The sequence below is a fragment of the Lithobates pipiens genome, unplaced genomic scaffold, assembly GCF_037356315.1.
Source record: "Lithobates pipiens isolate NorthernLeopardFrog02 unplaced genomic scaffold, aLitPip1_a1.2 Scaffold_27, whole genome shotgun sequence".
NCBI classification, from domain to species: domain Eukaryota; kingdom Metazoa; phylum Chordata; class Amphibia; order Anura; family Ranidae; genus Lithobates; species Lithobates pipiens.
Window position 1 is genome coordinate 87,509,046 of NW_027507788.1, and position 27,038 is coordinate 87,536,083.

General features: G+C 45.4%; 1 protein-coding gene across 1 annotated transcript in view; it reads left to right on the forward strand.

Moving 5' to 3' along the window:
- Nucleotides 1-4,515: 4,515 nt before the first annotated feature.
- Nucleotides 4,516-27,038, forward strand: part of LOC143933966 (interferon regulatory factor 3-like) — an 88,148-nt gene continuing 65,625 nt past the window's right edge. The window contains exon 1 of the mRNA XM_077457180.1: nucleotides 4,516-4,675. The gene's annotated coding sequence lies outside the window, so the exon portion shown is untranslated. The remainder of the gene's footprint in view (nucleotides 4,676-27,038) is intronic.

Below are 27,038 nucleotides of genomic sequence, written 5' to 3' on the forward strand. Positions count from 1 at the left end.
TATGGATGCCTTCCCTATAGGTTAAGATGGACTATCAGTCATGGAGCTGAAGGTGCAAGAAGGTGGTAAGCATTTGTCACTGAGCTGTATCGTTCACAGCTAGGGGCCAGGATGCTGTGGTGGTGGGGGTGGTCAGCCGATGAGATAGTGGTACCTTCTGTCAGAAACCTCAGACATAGCAGTAACAAGTTATTTTATATAATGTTGTTGTTTTGATTTAATAAAGGGGCCTTTGGTGGCTATTTGATCCGGACAGTGTGTAGTGTTTCATTGGGAAGGTAAGAGTAATTATGGTGGTTGGTAAGTGGGGGGTTTTAAGTTTGAGCAGCTAACTTATCAGCCTTACACCAGTCATGCCACATATACACACATGGCTGGTAGGAAATGTGTTAAAGCTGAGGCTACACACAGAATTTTTAATTTAATGTTCTTAGAAATTCTTGTTAGTAGCAGTGGCTAATAGAGAAGCAACTGACAGACCTCACGAGTCATCTCAGCTCTGACTTTAAGGTCAAGAAATGTTATTTGATAAGGCAAATCAAGATAGACAGATATAAATCTATAAAATTAACCTTCACAATTGTAATTTTAGACTATTTAAAGTTATTGTATAATACAATGGTAATAAAATAGTTATCAATTATATACAATATGTGTTTTCCCTGTTCTTACATTTTTAACATAAATCACATAAAAAAAAAGGGAAATGGTCATTCAGATTTTGATTTGTTTTATCACTTTATTCATGTCTATATTTCATTAATTCATCATTTTTACCCACATGGACTTGTCAAAAGTATGTTTTACTCTAAGGCCCCTTTCACACGATTGGACCAATTGGGTCCGCTGTCTTTTTCAGGCGGACCCAATCGTGCCACACATTGTCCTCTATGGGGAGGCAGATGTCAGTGGACATGTGTCCTCTGACACTCGCCTGGCATCCGATCCGACTAAATGCTGTGAAAACAGATGTATAATTGAGGGGGGATTTGGGACTTTGAATAAAGAACAATAAAGTTCCTCCATCCCTGGTTTAAGTTGAGACTAAAAGGGTAATTGGGACTTTAGATGAAGATCAGAAAACAGATGTATGGTGATACGTTCGACACTCATCCAGTGGGTCGAATCGGATGACATGCAGTCCGTTTCCATCTGACTGCCCCATAGAGGAGAGCAGGCTCTTTACTTGTCCGTTCTCCAGGACCTGTCATCTGCCTGCTCAGAGGGGATCAGTGGAAAGATCCCCTGCTGAGCAGGCAGACTCTGCTCGGATGGATCCACCCCATATGAAAGGGGTCTTACAGTTCAGATTACAATTGCTTTGACTTATGCGATATACACAACAGCTTACTCTACACACTCTTTACTGGTGTCAAAGCTGCACCCATAAATTTTTACTGGAGCCCCACTTTGCATCCCAATCCACAAGTTGAACACCCTGCATGCAAAGAGGCAGAGGCAGCAGAATGAGAAGTGGCTGAGAACTGACACTTGGACTTCAGCTTTCAATTATCCTCAAAACTAGGGGTACACTGAATGGAAATTTTGTTACCGAAAATGCAGGATGCACTTTGCTGAAAACCAAAACCGAAAATTACAGTTTTAAAAAAATATTAACATTTTTATATATACCGGTAATTGTATTATATTCGACTTTTTAATTAATACCATAATTTTAAATTAATATGAATTTATTAATTGATAGCAGCAGGAAATTGGGATTATGGTGATGCTCAAGTAAAGAAATATACATAGATAGTAAAACTTAAAGTTTTATTACATAAATCAACATAGCTAGGTAGAGTTCAATAAAATGATTGACAGAGCATATTCAAAAATATTTTTACTGATCGCTGATGTCCATAGAACAGAGGTGTTCAACAGTAGATGTTAAATCCCAACATATTTCGCAAGCATTGGCTTCTTCAGGTGATTATTTAAGACCACCAATATCCACACAGCTCTAGTAACAATAGAATACAAATAATGGTGGTAATCAATCACAAAGGATTTCTCAGTAATATATAAAAAATGATACATAGAGAAAAAAAGGGGAGGGGAGGAAAAAACACATAAAAAAACATTTGTCACGGTTTAAAAGCACCCCCATTCCCACCAAACTTACCCAGGGAGCACCAAATGGGGGGGGGGGGGGGGGGTAACCAGGCCAATTTTCAAAGGACAGCAGGGGAAGCTGTGCGTGACAACATGGGGCTTAAAAGGACCAGGCTACAGGCAGAAAGGAAAAGTGATATTCAGTATTTCATGTTGGGCATAAATCAATGTCTAATTTAAGGGGCTAACATAGCCTCAACTTGTACTTACTATGCACAGATGCAGCCACCCAGTGCCTGTCAGATGCAGCCTACCAGTGCCTGTTAAATGCAGCCTGCCTGTACCCATCAATTGTAGCCTGTCTGTGCCCATCAGATGAAGCCTCCCAGTGCCTGTTAGATGCAGCCTCCCAGTGCCCGGATCAGAGTGGCGATCTCAGTGTGTCAGGGAGCTGGATTTGAATTTCCTGGCCGCAGTAACAATGTCCCACCTCCTGTGATCACATCACACTGATTCAATGTCCCACCGTTGGATCAGTGTGTTGTCTATAACAGGAGGCGGGACATTGTTGTGTTTTTTCTTTCGGCCGATGCCTAAAAACACAGTTTTCGGCCGAAATTTCAGTGCAGCACTACTCAAAACCAATGTCTCCCGCACTGGGTTCTCCACCTCCCCCTGCACACCGCATGTTATGAGGTCTGGGTTGATAACCGGCTGTCCAGTTGACAGCAAGGGAGATTGGAGGCTGAAGACAGGAGATGGGTGCAGTCAGGGCCGCTGATAGGCCAGTACAACCGGCCCTGTTGTACTGGGCCCAGCGTCCGGGGGGCCCAAGCAGCCTCATAGAATCAAAAAAAAAAAGGGCTTTCTAAATTACACCCCCACTAAGCTGCTCCTACTAGCTTAGGTTGGTGTATTATTGCTATTTTCCGGGCCCCTCTCTGATGATATGTGTTGGTGGGAGTGAGGGACTTTTTTCTAATTTTTGGGTGCATGCGGCCACCTGCTCCAGAAGCCCATTTCCTTCCCTGGCAGTGTGATCTTCCTCCACTCAGGAGTAGTTGGCCCCAGAGAGACGGAGAGTGACAGGCTGTGAGGCGGGGCAGCAAGGCAGCTGACAGCGTCCAGGAGGAGAGGGTAGCCAGAATTCATCATGGCTGCTGCAGCACCTCTGTAGGTGGGTGAAAGATATACACTGCACATTACTATGTCACCTTCTATAATACACGGGCAGCAGTCAGCATGTTTTCTGTCAACGTGTGTCACATGATATTGGCAATAAGTTAACAAGGGCACCCAACAGCCATGTCCTAGGACACACTGTGACAGCGCCAGCCACGATGGAGCACCTGCTGTGTGTTTATTATAATACTGATGATCTTAATCTGCCTGGGTTGCCGCCTGTTATAAAGGCTTCTTACACACAGAGTGGAATCCGTGTGTTCAGTGGGGGATCTGTCCATACATGCGATTATTTGTTCAAAGGCAGAGGAGGCGAGGCGCCACGGGCGGGGTTGAGGGTGGAGCTGAAGAGGGCACCGTCAGGTAGGCTGTACGGGACTCCATGTTTTCTATCAGCAGCCCTGGGTGCAGTACATCATCTTAATTGTGCACAGCATCAACCAGCTGAATGTGTCGGCTGAGCCACCAATGTCAGAGGCTTTAGGCTTTAAGCTGTGAACTAATGGTCCTGTCTGATAGTACACACTCATGGCGGCATTCACTTGTTGATGTAAAATCATTTTTTTTTTTTATAAATCTTCACCAGAATAGTCAAAACATGTACTAAGAAAAAGATGGATCATCAGAAATCTCATCATCAATGAATTTTTGGATAATTTTTCGGATCTCTGTCCAGAAGTGTTTAAGGACCGAATGAGTTGTTTAACAAGGTGAGGATTCACAAACTGTACCTGTATACTTTAAAAGAGGAGTAAAATATTTTAATTTCTTTTTTTTGCAATTTTATAGTTACCTAGGTCCAATGCTGCATCTGTCTGCTGGGCCTATACACTGAGAACCAACGATCAAACACTGCTGATCACTTGGTTGGTTTTCAGAGCTCCGTGAACAGAGAGCTGTAGACTATCAGTCACAGCTCTCTGCTCTTCTCACTCCTTGCTCATTGGAGCTCTGAGCTGTGGAGGGGGCGAAGCAGCTGATCCAGACTCCGTGGATAACGTGGTGCCTGGACTGACATTGGTGACGTCAGCATACAGGGGACTTCAGTCCCCTCTCAGCTGAAAATGGGTCACATGAGTGCAAAACTGATTGCACTCCTGTGATTCATAGGAAAAGTAGAGCCAAATGACCTTTGGCTATACTTCTCCTTTAACGAATATGAAAGGAGAATGGAATCTCCAGCTTTGAAACCTGAACTTGTTACACCACCTAGGGGTGATATTTTGTATTACCAAGTTGCTTCAAACTGGAACATCTATGGGGAGGAGCAGGAAGTCTGTAAAACAGCATGCAATATTTAGGAAACTGAAACTGCTCATTCTGCTATAAAAGCTACTGCTGGCAGCCTTCCAATCCATCTGATATCCACACACTGCAACTGATTGCACATACCTGCAGGATTTCCAATAGAGATCTTACCTGGCATCTAACTCTTAAGGTATGAAGCATGCACACCCCTTTTAATTTGTCATATAGAGGGATAGTATTTGAGAAAGCCGGTGTCTTGTCAAATAGGGTCCTCCATCAGATGCTGTCCTCTGCGTACTGCGCATGCGCAGTACACAGGAGCACAGATCCTGAAAATTGCCGAGGACGAACGGCGCCTGCGCCGTGAGTCCAGGTTCTATCCCCACTATCCAAGTGGACATAGAGTTAGAGTTAGAATAAAAAAGAGCCGAGCGCAGCGAGGCCGAGTCCGAAGCGTGGCGAGCGAAGCTCGCCCGCGAGGGGCCTTCTAAAATTCTAAACCCTATGTCCGCTTGGATAGTGGGGCTACCTCCTCCACTCACGGCGCAGGCGCCGTTCAGCTTCGGAGATTTTCCGAAGCTTCGTCTGCTCCGTACTGCGCATGCGCAGTACGGAACGGACACATATCGATGGCCGGACTCTATTAGGCAGAACACCGGCCAAACTTGTGAGCACACACAGACTGAAGGCATATAACACCCGTGAATGCACAGAAGGCAATAAAGACCTGAAAGAGACTCTTACCCTTTTCACTATTCAAAAAATAAATAAAAAATGGCTGGAGCTCCACACCTTGGTCACAAATCAATGAAAGCATACAGCTTTATTAGCAATAGTTTGGGCATAGGTCTATGAAAGCATACAACCTTTTTAATGTGTGTGTGTGTGTTTATTTTTTTTTGTAATGTAATAAAGTAGAGGCAATGTATAGATAGAGGATGGATGGATGGGTGGATAACATAGACTAGATTGGATGGATGTATGGATTGCATAGATTAGATCAAATGGATAGATACATAGATTAGATTAAAATGATAGTTTAGATTGACTGGATTACATAGATTTGATGGATGGGTGAATAACAAAGATTTGATTGGACGGATGGATGAATTACATAGATTTGATTGGATAGATGGATGGATTACATAGATTAGATTGGGTTAATGGACGGATTACATAAATTAGATTGAATTAATAGATAGTTGGATTGCATAGATTAGATGGGATGGATTACATAATTACATTGAATAGATTCAATTTGATGTATGATAGTAGACAGGAGCACATCATTATATATTTGCACAGCATTGAGCCACTAATGTCAGAGGCATTAAGCTGTGAACTAGTGGTCCTGTTTGATGGTGCACGCTCGAGCATAAAATAAAAAGAGGGCTTATTAAATTGCTGAGCACCCCCAATTCTGTGGGGGATGGATAGTAGCACATCATATCTGTACACAGCATGAGCTAGCTGAATCGATCCGCTGAGATACCAATGTTAGAGGCTTTAAGCTAACAAATTTAGCTTGCTAGGTGGTAACTAGCCTGGCTGATTGATAGGGGATTCCCCGACTTTTCCCTAACTCTGGATTTGATGCACTTCTCTCTTCTGTCACTAGGTGGCATTGTTGCCTGTGGCATTAGGATGAGCAGGGCATAGTTAAAGTGGAGGTTCACCCTAAAGTGGACCTTCCGCTCATTGGAATCCCCCCCCCTCCGGCGCCACAATTGGCACCTTTCAGGGGGGAGGGGGGTGCAGGTACCTGTACAGTACAGGTATCTGCACCCACTTCCGGCGTAGATTCTGCAGAAGGTACGCCCCTTTCCGCAGAATCTACGCCCCTTTCCGAAAGTCCCCCGCTGCCTGCTGGGAAACACACGGATCCCAGAGACAGTGGGGGCCATCCTTATTGCGAAGCGCGACTCGCGCATGCGCAGTAGGGAACCGGGAAATGAAGCCGAAAGGCTCCACTTCCTGATTCCCATACCCAAGATGGCGGCGGCAGCACCCGAGAGACGATCGAGAGATCGGCTTCGGGTGCCGACATCGCGGGCGCGCTGGGCGGGTAAGTGTCATTATTTTAAAAGTCAGCAGCTGCAGTATTTGTAGCTGCTGGCTTTTAAAAAAAAAAGAAAACGGCGGAACTCCCGGCGGACTCCCACTTTAATTCAGACTAGGAGTGGATGGGTTGTTTCAGCCAATTGGCAGGAGCTTCTTTAGTTCCTTGGCCTGCTGGGAGAGCCTATTCATTCAGGAGGAGTCAGGTGATCAGGGTTCTGTGCCACCTGGATGGCTGTCTGGGTGGACGTGTGTCACAAGGCTCCGAGTTGCTAGGCCAGAAGCCTGAGGCCTATCCAGGGAGCACCTGGCTGCTAGGCTGTCTGAAGTCTATCCAGGTTTGAGAGAAGGAGTGTGGGGTTGGGGTTTTCGGCCGGAAGCCCAACCAAGTTGCAGAGGTTCCACCAGTCGGGGAACCGCATCGTTGCCAGCTGTGAAGGAGAAGTAGTTGCCACAAGGGATGACCACTCCTGTCGCCAGGGGCAAGTGATGATCAAGGGCAGAGGTAAAGGGAGCAATAGTTGCCAGCAAGGGACAACCATTCCTGTTATCAGGGGCCAGTGTATGGAAATCTGAGGAAGTACCAGAGCAGCCTTTTCACCAGCCGGGGACGGTGAAGAAGTGGGAAAGCTTCAGCAGAGTGCCAAGCCAGGGACCCAGCGGGTTACCAGGGGTGACACTTGAGGAGAATACAGTGAGTTAGCTGTGGGTGAGCTCAGGGGATCAAGTGATGACTGGGATCTTGAAGTCTAGTGAGAGACCGGGAACTCAGTGAGTGAAGATCTTCAGTGGGATACTGTGAGACAGGGCTGTCTTAATGAGTGGGCACACCTGGGCACTGCCTAAGGGCCACAGCTGCATGTGGGGCCCCTGCACTTTCCCCAAAGCAGCTGGTCCTTGAGCCCATGCTGCCCCACATTTGGGGGCCCCATGATGGCACTGAGAGTGATGGATATACATGGGAGGCAGGCTTGCAGCAGTGCACCGTGCTGTGCGGAACAATACATATTATTTCACAGCCAGCAGGGAGGAGCAGGGCCGGAGCGCCAGTGATGCTCTGACCCGCCCCATGCAGCTTGAATGCTCAGGATTCAAAGACTGTGGGATAGGAGCTGGAGTGGGAGCTGCTGCTGATTCGGCAGCACTGAGAGCCTGCATGTGGAAGTAGCATTGTGGATGGTGTCATGGTGAGCCCAGCTGTCCAGCACTGTATGCACCAAAGGGCTTGGAATGCCCGGAGGGATGCTCCCTCCTCCACCCCTCCTTTTGCCTGTTTTATTGGTATAGATGAGTCCAGTGCTGGAGGTGGGCACATAGCCAAAAGTTTACATGTACTGTATCTCCACTGGAAAAGGGGGTACTGGAGGCGCATGCGCGGCGCAATGCGGGATGGACGTGTCTAAGCACAGCTCCATCTGACCCAGTTTTCTAAGCAGGATTCCCAGGACTTATCCGCACCGTTCCAGACCGAATCATCCCAGCATCCCCGTGGAACACATCTGTGCATTCCGACACAAAAAAAAGGGCGAAAAAGCCACTGCCAGCACTCCCTGACAAACTATCTTCTCAGCATGGAGAAATCACAGGCTAAAACGTCCCAAAAGGATGCCGGCTCCTCTGCAACCTCCAGCATTCCAACACCTGCACACTCCACAGCAACAAGAAACTGAGTACAGTTCACCACTTTCCAAAGCTGATTTGGACGAAAGCCTATCAGCTATATATGAGAAATTAGCTGATAAAATACAGCTGGAACTACATAAATCTACAAATGCATTATCACAAGAGAGAGCAAATATAGGTAATCCCACACTGACATTCTTGAAACTAAACATGACAAACTTTCTCTTGCCCATAATAATCTCAGGAAAGATTATGAGACACTTGCTGACAGTTTTGCATTTATGCAGGCCTAAATGGAAGATTTGGACAATAGAAATCGTTGCAACAATATAAGAGTGCGTGGTATCCCAGAATTGGTTACTGATCTTACACCTGCTATCTCTAAACTCTTTCACAGTTTTCTACCAGACAAACCCCTATCTGCATTCACCTGTGACAGGATTCATACGGCTCTTCACTCAAAAACCAACTCCTGACAAACCCCACGTGACATCATCAAGTGCATTTCTGACTTTCTTACTAAAGAGGACATCATGCCAGCCTCCAGGAATACACCTAATATAGAAGCAGATGGTCACAGAGTGCAAATTTCACCAGCCACGCTAGATAGGAGACGCAGAATGAAAGAGGTTACCACTATACTACAAACAGCAAGAATCAAATACCGCTGGGGCTTTCCATTTAACCTCTCAGTGATACATAATGGTTCTACTTATACAGTATATAATATCATGGAAGAGAAAAGAGCTTCTAGTGAAACTGGGCCTTCTGGATCCTGAAACCCCCCCGTCCGTCCGTCCGTCCGTCCGTTCTTCTATCCCCCGATCATCACCCATTTGGTCAACTCCATCATCATGCCGCAACCAAAGGGACCAAAGAAGATGGCGGCAACCATTCCAAGACTGACTCACTATACCAGACTAGGATGGATTTCATATTCACTTCCATCTCACTGAATTCTAATGTCACCATGGTTACTTTCAAATTCAGTTGATCCAACTTAAGGATCTACTGGGACTTGATTTACGAGGCCTTTCGGACACTACACACTTATGCTAACAACTATCACCACTTTGGTCTGAGAACATACAAGAACACACTCTCTTCATGCTTCCCTATGCAGACTATGTATCTCTGCTCCACCCTGTTTTGGTTGTGATACAATTTTGTGGGGGGTAAAATATGAACCAATCTGGTACTGTACCCCTTTTTCAATGACGCTATTCGTACCACTTCAAAGGTCCTCAATAACCCTGCTCTTACCCTGACATCTGTTGGCCCTCCCCCCGTTTTTTTTTTGGGGGGGGGGATTTTTCTATTTTTTTTCCTTCTCACCGTTTCTTATATACATCCGTCTCTATTGCTAATCTCATTTAATGATTTTTCACACTGTTAAAAAATGTTTTCACTTTTGTTATATATGCTGTGCTGATTTGGGAAGACTTCCACCAACATGCACAATTCAATTTTGATATCTCTATTTTACTTGGCATATCCGCCGTTGCTGGTTTGCACCCTCACCTACTTTTGTGGCCGCCTGCTGTACCCTCTTCACGGGGGGTGTCGCGTCGGACCTCACTGGTAGGTCCAGGACATTTTTTTCCTCTTAGTATTATTGCAAGGTCAATTGGCATATTGCCACCTGACCCCCTTTTCTTTGATCTTAATTTACTTTGTTTTTATTTAGCCCTCATGGCTTTGCTTATATGCAATTTACCAATTGGAAGTTTCATACCACCACCTCACCTACCCCAATTTAAGATTTTTGTGGTCATTTTTAGAAACTATCTTCTACTCTTACAGTATAGTATACTAATGCAACTTTATATGCTCAATCTTATTTCAGGACTATGTTATACCAATGTGGAAACTAGATCATTTAGGTATCAAATGTTACTCTCATATTGTATAGCCTATCTGCCTCAGGTAACTTTAAGTATCTATATAACTTCTAGTTTATATTTTTTTATTTTATAATGGGTCTTAAAAAAAATTCACATAATGTTCAAGGTTTCAATTCCCCGCACAAACGTAAAAAGGCTTTCCAACACTATAAAAGTCTAGTAGCAGATATTATCCTTCTGCAAGAAACCAATTTTTCAGCTACAAAACAACCACCCAAAATACTTTGATAAATCCTACAGCCAATCATACTATACTACATACCACAATAAACCTCGAGATGTCACCATCTTTATTCGTAACTCCATCATTTTTGATATTCAAAACGTTTATAAAGATGATGACAGCCAATTCATTATCATGAAGGGGATCATAAACAACCACTCACTGACAATTACATTGGTATATGCCCCTAACGAATCTCAACCTTTCTTCTTTTTTTCTTTTTTTGATATCCTAGACCGTTACAGCTCCCCACATATAATACTAAGAGGAGACTTCAATATGGCAGCACACCCTGCTCTTGATAGAAGTAGAGTAGCCCCTTCCTCTAAGGCCTTCTCTAAATCAATGAACCGTTCTTAGCAAACACGTTCTCAGAAAACACTTCAACTAATAGATTTAAGGAGAGCCCATAATATAGGTATTAACCACTTGCTTACTGGGCACTTAAACACCCTTCCTGACCAGACCAATTTTCAGCTTTTGGTGCTCTCACACTTTGAATGACAATTACTCAGTCATGCAACACTGTACCCAAATGAATTTTGTGTCCTTTTTTCCCCCACAAATAGAGCTTTCTTTTGGTGGTATTTGATCACCTCTGGGGTTTTTATTTTTTGCGCTATAAATGAAAAAAGACCGAAAATTTTGAAAAAAAAACGCATATTTCTTTGTTTCTGTGATAAAATTTTGCAAATTATAATTTTTTTTTCATAAATTTTGGCCACAATTTATACTGCTACATATCTTTGGTAAAAATAACCCAAATTAGTGGATATTATTTGGTCTTTGTGAAAGTTAGAGAGTCTACAAGCTGTGGTGCGAATCGCACAAAATTGATCACACCTGATGTACTGGTGGCCTATCTCATTTCTTGCGACCCGAACAAGTCAGGAAAGTACAAATACCCCCCAAATGACCCCTTTTTTGAAAGTAGACATTCCAAGGTATTTACTAAGATGCATGGTGAGGTTTTTGATGTTGTCATCTTTTTCCCACAATTCTTTGCAAAATGAAGATTTTTTTTTTTTTTTTTTTCTCACAAAATTTTCAATGTAATAGGTTATTTCTCTCACATGGCATGTGTATACCACAAATGACACCCCAAAATACGTTCTGCTACTCCTTCTGAGTATTACTATACCAAATATGTGAGACTTTTACACAGCCTGGCCACATACAGAGGCCCAATATTGAAATAGCACCATCAGGCGTTCTAGGAGCATAAATTACACATCTTATTTCTCAACCACCTATTACAGTTTTGAAGGCCCTGGAGCACCAGAACAATGGAAATGCCCACAAAGTGACCCCATTTTGGAAAGCTAACACCCCAACATATAATCTATGAGGCATAATGAGTCGTTTGAATGGTTCATTTTTTTTCCAGAAGTTTTGGGAAAATGTGGAAAAAAATGAAAACGCATTTTTTTTACGCAAAGTTGTCCATTTATAAGATATTTCCAACACATAGCATGTACATAGCAAAAATGACACCCCAAAATACGTTCTACTACTCCTCCTGAGTATAACGATACCAAATGTGTGAGACTTTTACACAGCCTGACCACATACAGAGGCCCAATATTGAAATAGCACCATCAGGCGTTCTAGGAGCATAAATTACACATCTTATTTCTCAACCACCTATTACAGTTTTGAAGGCCCTGGAGCACCAGGACAATGGAAATGCCCACAAAGTGACCCCACGTGGCACTGACGACACGTGGCACTGACAGATGGCACTGGAGGCAGATGGCACTGGAGGCAGATGGGGCTGGCAGATGGGGCTGGCAGATGGGGCTGACAGGTGGGGCTGGCAGATGGGGCTGGCAGATGGGGCTGACAGATGGGGCTGGCAGATGGGGTTGGCAGATGTCGCTGGCAGATGGGGCTGGGGCTGGCACTGGGGCTGGCACTGGCAGATGGTGCTGGCTATTTGCTCTGGCAAATGGGGCTGGCAGATGGCACTGCGGCTGGCAGATGGCACTGGCACTGGCAGGTGGCACTGGCAGGTGGCACTGGGGCTGGCGGCACTGGGGCTGACGGATGGCACTGGGGCTGACGGATGGCACTAGGGCTGGCAGGTGGCACTGGCGCTGGCAGGTGGCACTGGCAGGTGGCACTGGCACTGGGGCTGGCGGCACTGGGGCTGGCGGCACTGGGGCTGACGGCACTGGGGCTGACGGATGGCACTGGCGCTGGCAGGTGGCACTGGCGCTGGCAGGTGCCACTGGCAGGTGGCACTAGCAAGTGGCACTGGCGGCACTGGCACTGGCGGCACTGGTGGTGGCACTGGCAGGTGGCACTGGCGGCACTGGGGCTGACGGATGGCGCTGGCAGGTGGCACTGGCGCTGGCAGGTGGCACTGGCACTGGCGGCACTGACGGCACTGGGGCTGACGGCACTGGGGCTGACGGCACTGGGGCTGACGGATGGCACTGGCAGGTGGCACTGGCAGGTGGCACTGGGGCTGACGGCACTGGCGGCACTGGGGCTGACGGCACTGACAGCACTGGGGCTGACGGCACTGACGGCACTGGGGCTGACGGCACTGACGGCACTGGGGCTGACGGGCGGCACTGGGGCTGACGGGCGGCACTGGGGCTGGCGGGCGGCACTGGCGCTGGCGGCACGGGCTGGCGGCACTGGGGCTGACGGCAGGCGCTGGTAGGTGGCACTGGCGGCACTGGCACTACTGGCAGATGGCACTGGGCTGACAGATGGCACTGGTCTGACAGATGGCACTGGCACTGGGGCTGACAGATGGCACTGGGGCTGACAGCTGGCACTGGGGCTGACAGCTGGCACTGGGGCTGACACTGGCACTGGGGCTGACACTGGCACTGGGGCTGACACAGGCACTGGGGCTGAGACTGGCACTGGGGCTGAGACAGGCACTGGGGCTGAGACTGGCACTGGGGCTGCACTGGGGCTGACACTTAGATCGCTCTCCCTCCTCACACGCTGTCTCTGTGTGAGGAGGGAGAGACACGGCAATGGGAGATGATCTCATATGTTTACATATGAGATCATCTCCCATTGGCAGCTGCGATCGCGCTGTGAACGGCCGCTTTGATTGGCCGTTCACGGCGATCTGTATTTGCCTGTCTCCGGGAGACACGGCAAATACAATACTTCTGCGATGCGCGCCCCCGGCGGCGCGCATTGCGGAAGTAAACACCAGGCCGTCCAGGGACGGCAAGGCGAAGGAAGCCGCCCGCTCTAAGGCCGTCATTTGGCCATAGGGCGGGTGGGAAGCGGTTAAAGCATACAGCCACTATTTACATCCACAAGACTGCTATGCCCTGTTAAATTATATTTTTTGCATGCCAATTTTGCTTGCAAACTCATCCAAAGTGCATATTCACCCATGCCCATGGTCAGGTCACAACATAGTCTCCTTTGACACATCCCACATCGGTTTGGCTCCAACTCCATTCAACTGCCACTTAAACGATTCCCTTCTAACAGACCCCTCCAATATCCCAAAAATATCTACTCACATAGAAAATGACTTCATTGAAAATTCAAAAGACAAAATACTCCCTACCTCACTTTGGTCTGATCACAATGCTGTTTTGAGAGGACACCTAATCAGTATAGCAGCAGCCAAGAACCAAGACAGACTTGCTGAAATCAAATGCCTTACCAAGGACCTAGACTATCTATACAAAAAACAAAATCATTCACCCTCCCAAGAACTGAACCAACAAATACAATCTAAACGCTAAGCTTTAGACTCAATTTTATCAGCAAACACTATAAAAGCTCTTAGATTCTCTAAAGCTAAATTTTTGCTACATTGAAACTCTACCTCTACATGTTTGCAAAAAAGCTCAATCAAGAACATAAACCACCCAATATCTATAAATTGCGTGATCAAAAGGGCAATCTGGTCACCCATCCCCAAGACATCCTGGAAATTTTCACATCCTTTTACAAAAACCTCCTTTCGGATCCACAACCTCAAAATCAAACCTCATCATTTAATTTGCTAAATAAGCTTCAACTTCCAAACCTTAACAATGAACAAATGAATTCCCTGAATGATCCCTGCCCAGACCTAGAAATAATAAACATAATCAAAACTCTGCCCCAGGCCCTGATGGTTTTACCTCATTCTATTATAAAAAATTTGAACCACTCTTGGCACCTAAACCAGGGCTTGACAAATTTGCTTGGAATCTAGGAGCCAGCTAAAAAAGTTAGGAGCCAGGTTGGTAACAGCTATCCGGACCTGTCCCTGGCCTGACATGGAGACGAGTGAGGGGAAGATAGCGCACAATTTATTTTTATTTTTTTAAAAGAACAGTGAAAAAAATAAAAGTTAAAGTAAGAAAATAAAAATAATTTTAAACGCGCCCTGTCCCGTCCACATATGAAAGTGGTGTTCAAACCACACATGTGAGGTATCGCCGTGATCGGTAGAGCGAGAGCAATAATTCTAGCCCTAGACCTCCTCTGTAACTCAAAACATGCAACCTGTAGAATTTTTTTTAAACGTTGCCTATGCAGATTTTAAAGGGTAAAAGTTTGTCGCCATTCCATGAGCGGGCGCAATTTTGAAGCGTGACACGTTGGGTATCAATTTACTCGGCGTAACATTATCTTTCACAATATAAAAAAAATTGGGCTAACTTTACGGTTTTATTTTTTTATTAAATAAATTCTTTTTCCCCAAAAAAGTGCGCTTGTAAGTCCGCTGCACAAATACGGTGTGACAGACAGTATTGCAACGACCGCCATTTTATTCTCTAGGGTGTCAGAATAAAAAAAAAATATATATATATATATAATGTTTAGGGGTTCTAAATAAAAGGGAAGGAGATAGGCAAGCAATAAAAAAACAGGCAGGGGAAGCTCCATTAGCATTGCTGGTTGTCATACCAACGGCCACCACAAGAGGGCGCCATATTCCAGAAGGAATCATAGGACAGCAGAAGGCCTCAATTACCGGCCGTCGGTGGAACGGCCCGACACGATCACGCCAGGGAGGTCCACGGAGACAGGATACCCCCCAGCTGTACTGCCCCAGGCGCCAGGTCGCTAATTCTAGTCGCAAATGCGACCTGGCGCTCGGGTTTTGTCGAGCCCTGACCTAAACTGACCAAATTATTTAACTACATCCTACAAGGTAACCACTTACCTGAGGAAATGCTTTTGGCCAACTTTTATTTAGTTCCAAAACCACTCAAAGATCACACCCTCTGACAAAACTTTCACTCCATCTCAGTCCTAAATAATGATCTCAAAATCTTTGGCAGAATGTTAGCTGACAGACTTGTGGCAGTGATCACTAACCTTATTCACACAGACCAAACTGGCCTAATCCCAGGCCGACAAATAGTAGATAACATTAGATTAGTAACAAACATCATTCAAGATGCCAATCTTCACGCATTACAGGTTTGTCTTCTCAGCCTAGACATTCACAAAGCATTTGATAGTGTAAACTGGTCTTACATCAATCATCTTCCCCCCCAAAAAAATGGTATTTCTGACAAATTCCTACACTGCTTCAACACTCTTTACCATTGCCCACAAACTAGAATTAAAAATCCTGGCAACAACTCAGAATTCTTCCCCTTAAGCAGAGAAACAAAGCAAGGTTGCCCCCTATCCCCACTTTTATTTGCGTTAGCAGTAGAACCCCTGGGACATGCATTAAGAAACAATAATAATATAAAAGGATACACTAAAGGCCCTAATGAATTTAAATTAAGCTTATATGCAGTTGACGCTCTCCTATTCTTGTCAGACCCACTCATATCCATACCCAACATTCTTACCGAACTAAAAATATTCCACAACCTTTCAGGCCTGTGTATTAATATTAATAAATGTTCAGCCCTACCTATCAAGCATTGTGAAAAAAATAAAATAAAAACAAATTAAATTGTAAAAAACAATTATAAAAAAAAAAAAAAAAACTACTGGCACCGTCCACTGGCTAAGCAGGAACTGAACCCTTCCAGTGCAGGGGCCCCACTGTATGATTCATTTTATAAGATGTCTGGAGCTGGGCTTTATCCCCTTATTACAGAGTATATGCACATTTGGGGCCTCGCTGAAATGGATCTTCTAATGTAGGGCTTTATATGTGTGTACCTGTATACTAACAACCAGGACTTGGGATCTGGGAGGACTGTCTCTCAATCACATGATCGCTGTTTTGTGATTGGCTATCACAGTGATCAGAAAAGTCCCTTTCACACAGGGTAAACTTAGTTGAGATCAGCAGGGGATCTGTCCAAAGGTCTGTGTTGTCCACTCAGTTTATGCAGAGCAGACATGTACCAAGCCAGCGGTGGCCGAGAGAAAATGGATTTCACTGTCTGTATACACTAAGCTGCCCTCTGTTCTGCACAGACTGGACTGGATCGGACCAAACACAAGTCTGTTTACAACCCCCAGTCAATAGGGGTGAATGGACCATCTGATCACGTCCGCCTGAAAAATGACAGGTGGACCTGATCGGACCCATGTGAAAGGGGCCCAACTGTACAGCCCACCCCTTTACACTTTCTCCTATAAAATGGAGAAAAATATACATTGTATACTAGAGGAGAAGATTGTAAACAAACAAAAAAAAGCTCTGCAAAAAAAGTAGAACTATTAAAGATAAAATTACTAAATCACAGTTTGTTTTAGGTCAGGGTAAGGGTCAAACTGGGACTAAAAAAAAGCATTTTTTATTTTACAGTCAGTGTTTTTTAAGTAGGATAAAAAAAGCAAAATGCACACTCTTCTTTCTGGGCCCTACTACAGGTACACAAAACAAATAACATACACATATGTGATGTAACTGCGATCACAGGAATAGAAAAATGGGTTGTTCTTTGGTGGTAATGTCAAAATAATGGCAATAAATATAAAGCTAAATAAAAAAAATAAAGATATATATAAAAAGAAGGCCAGTATGGTGGCCTGAATTTATGGGAGGAGCCCGGGGGGTATTTAGGCAGACCACCCATTTGTGCTCTTTGTTAGTTCCAGTGTATGATACTACAGGTCACTAGGCCGACTCTTCCCAGCTCACTCCGTGTTCGTGAGTCTGTACGCTCGGTTACAAGTGTGTTGCGGCTTCTCCATTCGTGGTTTTCGTTGGTGGTTCTCACTCACTGTTGCAGATAGAATTTTAATCTTTTCATATAATACACAATGTTACGATTCGTTATGTTTCCTATCCCACATCCCTTATGTACTTAGCTGCCTCCGACTTGTTGTCGCTCGTGTCCCGACATCATTCGGGCACAGGTGTAGTAGATTCGTAGGTACCCTTTGCCTTGGGTGTCATAACATTCACAAACATAAGATTTGTTTGTAGATCCAAGCCTCCAAGCCAATATCAGTTGTTGTCCAACATCACTTGACACAGGCTGCGCTGGTTATAGGATTCACTGTCTATGGGGGTCGCAGCCTCATCCATTTGGAGATTAGCATGTTTGGCTGCACAGGTTCTGTGGCTAATTGAGGTGGTAATTAGACCCACCTGGTGCCTTGTCTGCTTAGCCTCAGGGGCTGGATGGTTGGTATGTGTTTGGTTTTAGACTAGGGGGCAGCACCCTAACACTCTCTCCACAGTCTTATTCATGTTGGATTAATTTCATACACTCTACAACCGTTGCGTCTTGGATTCGTTGCATACACTTTACAACTGATACTCTCCACAGTCGGATTTATATTGGATTACTTTCATACACTTTACAACCGAATTATATCAGATTAATTTCATACACTCTACACCCTTGTACACACGGTCGGAGAATCCGTCGGAATGTGTCCTATCGGACCGTGTTGTCGGATGATCCGACTGTGTGTGATATGCATTGGACTGATTCGGTGGGAATATCCGTCGGACCCAATTTTCCAACTTGTTGGAAATATTTTCCGACAAACTGGTCCGATCAGACATACGCCGATCATGTGTAGAGAATTCCGATCGGACAAAGTGCCACGCACGCTCAGATCAAATTCCTACACCAAAGCTATTGGCTACTAGCCTGAACGTAGTCCCGTCGTAACGAAATAACGCCATCACGTTCTGAATGATCAGATTTTCCGACAACTTGGTCCGACCGTGTGTATGCAACAGTTTCGGACAAAATCCTTCAGACAAAATCCAACGGATTTGGTTGGCAGAATGTCCGACCGTGTGTACAGGGGCTACAACTGATTCATATCGGATTAATTTTATTTCACTTGCAACCGATTCGTAACGGATTAATTTCACTTTACAACTAATTTGAGTAGGATTCAGTTCATGCATTTTACAAAGGATTTGCATCGGTTTCATTTTTCATTCACCTTATAACCGCTTTGTATCAGATTAATTTCATACAGTTACAACCGATTCATATCAGAGTAATTTCATTTACAACCAAGTTGTATAGAATTCATGTAATTTCCCTTACAACCAATTCGAACCGGCATCATTTCATACATTTCACAACCGGTTCATATGGGCATCATTTCACCTTACTACTGATTCGTATCGGATTCATTTAATACATGTTCGTATTGGAGTAATTTCACCTAAAACCAAGTCGTAGCGGATGCATTTAATTTCACTTCCAACCGATTTTGTATCTGATTCATTTAATTTACAACCAATTCGTATCAGACTAATTTCTTACACTTTCAGCCACAGTCACTATCGTTCACAGTTATAGTTCATTCCTACATACTCATTTATCTGATATCGTTTTCTTTTTTCACCTGCCAGCAAGGCCACCTTTCTTGCAATCGTGGCAAGCACATATCCAAAGGCACAGACTTCTTGCAACCACTGCAAGTACATTTACAGAGACACAAACTTCTTGCATTCGCCGCAAGCACTCAGCCATTCTTGCAAGCACATTTCTAGTGGCACACAATCCAGCCACACATCATTTTTAGTGGCACATAATCGGCCACACATTATTTTAATGGCACATAAATCAGCCACACATCATCTCCAGTGGAACACAATCGAGCCACTCACCGTTTCTGTCTGTCATTTCTCCTTTAGATCAGTCAAGTTCAGGTACCATCCTGCACCAGGTTCAATTTCCTTTTTCATTTTTTTAAACAAAGAAAAACAAAAACAAAAAAACAAAAAAACAAAGGATGTGCATCTTCACCAGGGCCAGTCGCCTAACAGGGGTGGGCTGGTTTGTTTAAAAAAAAATTAAAAAATGTGTATATATATATACTGGACTTATTTCACCCTTACTACAGGTTTCTGGTTCTCAATCTCAACTAGGACTTTGCTACTAGGGTACAAGTCGGGTGTAGTACACGGGTTCTTCTATCATATTATCCTGTAGCACCCTTTTACTAACGTTCACTTCACATACACGATTTGGGATGCTCATCGGGCATTAGTTATTGCCACATGTGTCTCTGCATTACACTCTGTTTTCGAAGGGTGACTCTTCACCTACACAGACAAGGTCGCTAAAACATTGAGCTTGCTGACCGTGCAAGCGTTAGCAAACCGAGCATGTCACCAACTACAGACCGCAAAATTCCTACGTAGGCCATACCAGACTACAGTTTTGTTAAATAAGATTTAGGGGTCTCAAAACAAGACAGATGATGAGATAGTGAGTGCAGATCATAAGATAAGTAGGTGCTTTTTATTATTATAGACACTGCAGTGGAGAGACACAACACACACACACCGATATTTGGCACTACCAGGCCGAACATAGAACGAAGTGTCTCTGACTTAAAAACATCAAGTTTAACAATATATACTTTATGAATAGGCACTAGGCGTGTTATAGGTGTGATCGTATAGTTTAGTCCAATCAGCATTCATATCTTCTTAGTAGCAAGGGAACAGTTAAATGGGTGGTTACATCATGTGACTACCAAAAAAATAGATTCAGTAGTATCTGGTCAGTTCAGACTGGTTTGGGTATGAAGGCCTATTTTGAGCAACTTTCTGGGTTTTTTATCAGTGTTTGAGTCATCACATATCTTGTAGTTTCGTTTTCCAAGGAATTGAAACACAAATGAAGGAGAAGGAGTAAAAATGAGGAGAAACAATTCTTAAAATGATTATATATATATATATATCTATATATATATATATATATATATATATATATATATATATAAATTGTAGCAGAGCGTCCCAGAGAGAGCCAGGAAAAGTCCTGTTCGGGGTTTATACCTCTCCCAGGCTCCTCTAATACACGTTCAGAAATCTGTGATCCATGATCCAGTTCGGATCTTGGTCCTCCTCCCCAGGCTAATTTAGGCTCACCTGAGCAGACAGCCTTTGCTCTCTGCCTGGGACATTCACACCAAGTTCGTTTCTAAAGAGAGTAAGGTTGGTAAAACCTCTTAAACGGTTTTTTGTAGAGACTGACCAGCGTTAGGCTTTTTCAGCCTGGTAGTGAGGGCCTGCAGACTGTATAGCTAAGAGCCGTGACACGGCTAGGTTTTGTTACTTTGCCCGTTATTTTATTTTCTGGAGCACTGTACAGCACCTGTATATGGACTTGTATATACCACAAATAAACACAGCACTGTTTGTCACTTCTGAATTTGGGTATCTGTGTCTAAGAAGCTGCTCATCCCAGGGAGCTTTATACCTGCTACCTGTCCCCCAGCAGAGGCGGCTCTAGACTTTCTGAGGCCTTAGGCAAAACTTAGACATGAGGCCCCACTCACGCCCATAATGGGAAAAATATTATAAAAATGATAAAAATTAACTGTATGAATGCATATATTAACTTAATTCCTATGAACTATGAATTCACCGTTTCTATAAATTTCTCTAGCCAATTATTCTTTAATCAAATATCATTAAACATAGGGTGGGTGGGTATATATGTTACACGCACACAGATATAGATCAAATTGTGCAGCTGCCTACTCATTATCCTTTGTGCTGTCTCATAAATGTGAAATTAATTTGTCAACAAAGTATAAAACAAAAAAAAAAGTAATTTTACAACATATTCTAAAACATAACCTGTTTAATGCAACAAGTCCAATCCAGCTAAGGAGCAGTCCCAGCTGAGGGATATAGTCATAGTCCAACCCAGCTGATAGACATAGTCCGACCCATCCAATCCAGCTAAGGGACAGTCCCAGATAAGAGACAGCCCAGCTAAGAGACAGTCCAATCCAGCTAAAGGACAGTCACCGACCTCACATCCATGATACAAGAGATGGTCAGAGACTGTGTACGGGCAATAATACAGGAGATGGTCAGAGACTGTGTGTGGACAATGATACAGGAGATGGTCAGAGACTGTGTGTGGACAATGATACAGGAGATGGTCAGAGTCTATGCAGACAATTATACAGGAGACGGTCAGAGACTGTGCAGACAATGATACAGGCAAGGGTCAGAGACTGTGGACAATGATACAGGAGATGGTTTTATTATGGTAATGACAAGCAAACTCTTACCTGGCTAACATGGTATCAAACGTTGGAGCCACTGACAGGGTGCTGACAGACAATCATGCAGGAGATGGTCATAGACTGCGGAAAATTATACAGGAGATGGTCAGAGACTGTGTGTGGACAATGAATCAGGAGATGGTCAGAGACTGTGTGTGGACAATGAATAAGGAGATGGCCAGAGACTGTGTGTGGACAATGATACAGGAGACGGTCAGAGACTGTGTGTGGACAATGATACAGGAGACGGTCAGAGACTGTGTGTGGACAATGATACAGGAGACGGTCAGAGACTGTGTGTGGACAATGATACAGGAGACGGTCAGAGACTGTGTGTGGACAAGGATACAGGAGACGGTCAGAGACTGTGTGTGGACAAGGATACAGGAGACGGTCAGAGACTTGCAGAGACAATGATACAGGAGACGGTTTTATTATGGTAATAACAAGCAAACTCTTACCTGGCTAACACGGTATGAAAAGTTGGAGCCACTGACAGGGTGCTGACAGACAATCATGCCACAAAGATGCAGGAGATGGTCAGATACTGTGCGCAGATAATGATACAGGAAATGGTCAGAGACTGTGGGCGGACAATGATACAGGAGCCACTGTGCCATCAAAAGCAGCCACCGTGCCAGTAATCGCAGCCACTGTGTCATCAAACACAGCCACTGTGTCATCAAACGCAGCCACTGTGCCCTCAAACGCAGCCACTGTGCCAAAACGCAGCCACTGTGCCCATCAATTGCAGCCACTGTGCCCATCAAACTCAGCCACTGTGCCCATCAAATGCAGCCACTGCGCCATCAAACGCAGCCACTGTGCCATCAAACGCAACCACTGTGCCATCAAACGCAGCCACTGTGCCCTCAAACGCAGCCACTGTGCCCTCAAACGCAGCGACTGTGCCCTCAAACGCAGCCACTGTGCTCATCAATTGCAGCCACTGTGCCCATCAAATGCAGCCACTGCGCCATCAAACACAGCCACTGTGCCATCAAACGCATCCACTGTGCCATCAAACGCAGCCACTGTGCCCATCAAACGCAGCCACTGCGACATCAAACGCAGCCACCGTGCCAACAAAAGCAGCCACCGTGCCATCAAACACAGCCACTGTGCCCATCAATTGCAGCCACTGTGCCATCAAACTCAGCCACTGTGCCCATCAAATGCAGCCACCGTGCCCATCAAATGCAGCCACTGCGCCATCAATTGCAGCCACCGTGCCATCAAACTCAGCCACTGTGCCCATCAAATGCAGTCACTGCGCCATCAAACGTAGCCACTGTGCCCATCAAACGCAGCCACTGTGCCATCAAATGCAGCCACTGTGCCATCAAACGCAGCCACTGTGCCATCAAACACAGCCACCGTGCCCATCAATTGCAGCCACCGTGCCCATCAATTGCAGCCACCGTGCCCATCAATTGCAGCCACCGTGCCATCAAACTCAGCCACTGTGCCCATCAATTGCAGCCACCGTGCCATCAAACTCAGCCACTGTGCCCATCAATTGCAGCCACCGTGCCATCAAACTCAGCCACTGTACCCATCAAATGCAGTCATTGCGCCATCAAACGCAGCCACTGTGCCATCAAACGCCGCCACTGTGCCATCAAACGCAGCCACTGTGCCCATCAATTGCAGCCACTGTGCCATCAAACACAGCCACCGTGCCCATCAAATGCAGCCACCGTGTCATCAAACTCAGCCACTGTGCCCATCAAATGCAGCCACTGTGCCATCAATTGCAGCCACCGTGCCATCAAACTCAGCCACTGTGCCCATCAAATGCAGTCACTGCGCCATCAAATGCAGCCACTGTGCCAGCAAACGCAGCCACTGTGCCCATCAAACGCAGCCACTGTGCCATCAAACGCAGCCACTGTGCCCATCAAACTCAGCCACTGTGCCATCAAACGCAGCCACTGTGCCATCAAACACAGCCACCGTGCCCATCAAATGCAGCCACTGTGCCATCAAACGCAGCCACTGTGCTCAATAATTGCAGCCACTGTGCCATTAAACCCAGCCACTGTGCCATCAATTGCAGCCACCATGCCATCAAACACAGCCACTGTAAAGCATCCTCAGTAAAGCAGATGAAAAGTTATTTTTAGAATGTGTGAAAATAAAACTGTCTTGTCAATGCAGAGTTAATATGGCCTTTGGACTCTTAGATTTGGTGGGGGTGCATTGTTGTTAGGTTTTTCATATATATATATATATATATATATATATATATATATATATATATATATATATATATATATATATATATATATATATATATATATATATATATATATATATATATATATATATATATATGAAAAACCTATATATAAACTGTACCTGATGATCCTGCTCCTCGCCTTGGTGACAAATTGGTAAAGGCAGCAGGACTCAGTTGGAGAAGCAACACATGATGTTCTAGCTCTGCCCTGCAGTGCAATCTGGGAGTTGTAGTCTCTGCAGAGCACAGGCACCAGACGGCCATGTTAAAGTCTATGTGCCTGTGCTCTGTGGGAGAACTACAATTCCCGGCATGCAATGGGGCCGCCGTTAGGGGAAGGAAGGGCTAGGACTCGGAGGACAGCGCTGCTGCTATTGGACACACAGGCAGCCTAAGCCATGCATATTAGACAGTCGGACATACTCTTATCACCCCCCTCATCCACCGCCGCGGAGCTCACTCTGTCTGCAGCTGTGTGCAGCGCGCCCGCCGCTCGCTCACCCCGCCGTTTGAGAGACACTCCACACAGCAGCAGACAGTGCAGCACAACACCTCAGAGACAAATTAGGCAATCGCTCGATGGCGAGGCCCTTCCTGTGGGCGAGGCCTAAGGCAATCGCCTAATTTGCCTAATTAAAGAGCCGCCTCTGTCCCCCAGGTTACATATGGTGGAGGCTGTGACCAGCTGTAGTAAGTTACTACTTAAAAGGCCAGCACCTAGAGTGACTAAACATGGAGGAAATCCTAAAACAATTGATGATATCCAATGCTGCACAACAACAAGCAAACGCTGCACAACAGAAAACAAACGCTGTACTCAACGCTGCACAACAACAAACAAATGCTGCACTACAGCAAGCCAATGCTGAACAGCAGAAAGCTAATGCTATCGCACAGGAGCAAACCAAGTTGTTGTTCCAACAGATTAGTGCTGTACAGGAGCAAACAAATGCTGCAATTAAGGCTGCACTAGAACAAGTTAATGCTATCGCACAGTGGTCACCTGCTAAAGTTGATGTTGGAGACAAGCCCTCAGCCATCCATGTGGGTCGTTTTCTTTCTAAGATGACTACAGATGATGATCCAGAGGCCTTTCTGCTAACGTTTGAACGGACTGCTGAGAGGGAAGGTTGGCCTAAAACCCAGTGGGCAGGGCTGGTTGCTCCCTTGCTTTCTGGAGAATCGCAGAAGGCCTACTGTGATTTGGAATCAGCAGAAGTGGGAGACTATGAAAAGGTCAAACAGGAAATCCTGGCACGACTTGATGTCACTTTGGCAGTTCGAGCACAGCGGGTCCACAGCTGGTTTTTTTTCAAGGGGAGAAGCCCCCAAGATCGCAGATGTTCGACCTAATTCACCTGGTGAGGAAATGGCTATAGCCAGAGTCCCTGTCTGGGCCACAAATAGTGGAGCGTGTGGTCATGGACCGGTTCCTGAGGTCACTACCAATTCCTCTGCAGAAGTGGGTGAGTCAAGGAGACCCCAAATCGGCGGACAACCTGGTGGAACTCGTTGAAAGGTACTTTGCTGCAGAAAACATGGTCACCACCCCTACAACTGTGCGGACTTTCCGCCCAAAGCCACAGTCTCCCCAGGCAACCGGTAAGACTGTTCCAGGGGAAGTGGGTGGTAAAGATGGCAAGGAAATAGGGGGGAGGAATTTTGTTGCCAGGACTGAAGTTTGGCGTCCCAAACAAGGGAAGCCATTGCCTGTCAGCAAACCAAACTGGGGAAACATCAGGTGTTTTTGTTGCCAAGAACTGGGACATGTTGCAGCAAATTGTCCATTGACAGATGAACCGATGCAGTGCGATTTTTCCATTAGGAGACAGTCTATGTTTGCAGCTGTTTCATGCGCTGCAACGCCAAATATGGAAAAACCAATGTGTCAAATGACTATTAATGATAAGCCTATTACAGCCTTGCTGGACTCTGGAAGTCTAGTGACTTTGGTTACAGCTGAAATGATTGAACCTGTGAATTGTCATGCTAAAAAAATTGCTGTCACCTGTATTCATGGGGATACCAGGGAGTACCCTATAACCACTGTTCGGTTTAAAACTGGCTTAGGTACGGTGACCCATCAGGTTGGACTTGTCCCCCACTTGGTGCACGAGGCCATCATTGGTAGAGACTTCCCTAAGTTTTGGGAATTGTGGGATCGTCCTGACTCAGTGGCAGACCCAGAACTCCTGACCACTACTGACAAAATGGGTACAGGGGATTCCGCTCAGGGCTCCCCGGGTTTTCCCCTATCGGTTTTGGCAGGAGAACTGGAGGAGTCTGAGGAAGTCCCCACCACCAGTAGAGCTGGACAGCCGTCTGCTGAATCCGAGCCTACATTGGAGTTTGCTGACCTTAATGTACACAAGGAAAATTTTGGTACTGAGCAAAGAAAAGACCAGACCCTTGCCCGGGCCTGGGAAAATGTAACAGTGATTAATGAGGTACCTGTCGAACCAGGGGACAGGCCCTGTTTTCCTTATTTCAGCAGCAATGAGGATTTACTGTATCGCATATGTAAAATGAATGATGATGTGGTTGAACAGTTGGTGGTTCCTAAGCCATACAGACAGGTGGTGTTGGATCTTGCCCATGGGCACTTGCTAGGAGGCCATTTAGGGGTTGAAAAAACTACTGAAAGGGTGTTGCGTAGGTTTTACTGGCCCGGGGTACAGAAAGACATTAAGAATTATTGTCAATCCTGTCCTGTGTGTCAGCCCCACTACCCCACTTCCGAAGTCCTTTAGTGCCATTACCTATTATTGAAGTGCCCTTTGAGAGGATTGCCATGGACCTTGTAGGTCCACTCCCCAAGTCTGCCCGGGGTCATCAGCATATTCTAGTAATCATGGATTATGCTACCCGTTACCCTGAAGCGGTTCCTTTACGCACCGCTTCTGCTAAAAACATTGCCAAAGAGCTGTTTATGCTGTTCAGTCGGGTGGGCATCCCTAAAGAAGTCCTTACAGACCAGGGCACCCCATTTATGTTGCGAATAACTAGGGAGCTCTGCAAGTTGTTTAAGGTGACACAGTTGCGAACCTCAGTGTACCATCCTCAAACGGTTGGCTTGGTGGAACGCTTCAATAAAACG